Genomic DNA, 1,337 nt, shown 5'->3' with positions numbered 1-1,337 from the left:
TTGGAACAGAGCACACAAGACTAAATTGTTGGAGCACAAAGAGTAAAGTTTGTAGCACAAACAACTGTGCTTGACCATAACTTTGGATACAGAAGCGCAATACACTTCCATTAATTTGCCATATCTTCTGCTCTTCAACGAAGCCTAGAACTTCAAGATAAAGAAAGAAAAAGATTGAGTGCCAGAAAGAAGAAATTCCCAGAAAGAAAGAAAATACACAAGAAAATTCAAGAATATGAAGCTGGAGGATTTTAAATAACCACATAACCTGGCGACAATGAGTAGTGTAGGCAACTATGATACCCTAGAGTAATACCTTATGACAAGATCAGACAAGGGGGGACCAGGAGCCTAAAATTTATAATAATGTGTCTTAGGCACAAAGATAATCAATTAATATTCCTATTCATAATAATTTTGCATTAATACTCAAAAATAAAAACTGAAACCATAAAATTAATGGTAACACAGTCTTTTACTAAAACTTTGAAGGCCCGTTTCTCAAAACAAGTTTTTCACCTTCAAAATGTATCTCCTCCCTTAGTATTGGACCAATCTAAATGAAATTTCATATATAATATGGGGCAACATGGTAGATTAAGAGAAAGCCGGGGATTTTTAATATTTTGAGTTTCTGATTTTTGGCAATTTTTTTCCTGTAATTTCTCCGCGAAAATTTCATATAAAAAAAAAATTCATATCTCGAAAAATAATTGAAAAATCAAAAATCCCCGGCTTTATATCGAAGGTCCATATGTGTTTTATACGTGGTTCAAATCTCATCCCTTAAAACCAAAAAGCAAAGGAGATGCATTTTGAAAATGGCCATTTTTGGCCGAAAAATGCTCTGGCGTCAGAAAACCTAAGGTCACTGGACAAAAATTTTTTCCTTTAACAAACCCCCTATATATCAACAACCTGTCGTTAAAAAAGTCGGAAACCAGCCGATCCTTAAGGTAATTCTTTACAATAGCTCCGCCAGAAAGTTATCAAATTTAAGTACTTTCACTAAAAAGAGGGAAGTCCAAGGTTTCGTTTGATATATAAATCTAAGCGGCGCTAGGTCTAGAAGTGGTTTAAAAATCAAAATTAAATTTGACCCACCTGAAAAAAAACCAAGTCCCTCGACTTCATAACTCTCTCAAATTCCTCTTCAGGCTGAGCTTTCGTTTCTTCGTTTGTACGTTAAAAATATAGATTATTTTATTATTACATCATCGACTGTATTTTACGTTGCAAGACATCACCCAAAAGTCATAGTTTATCCACATTTTACTTGGGACTAGCATTTTAACAAAACTAGAATCCCGTGACTTGAATAACCAATCAGGTGACAG

The sequence above is a fragment of the Macrobrachium nipponense genome, chromosome 48 (assembly GCF_015104395.2).
Source record: "Macrobrachium nipponense isolate FS-2020 chromosome 48, ASM1510439v2, whole genome shotgun sequence".
NCBI classification, from domain to species: domain Eukaryota; kingdom Metazoa; phylum Arthropoda; class Malacostraca; order Decapoda; family Palaemonidae; genus Macrobrachium; species Macrobrachium nipponense.
This window is presented reverse-complemented; position numbering follows the sequence as displayed.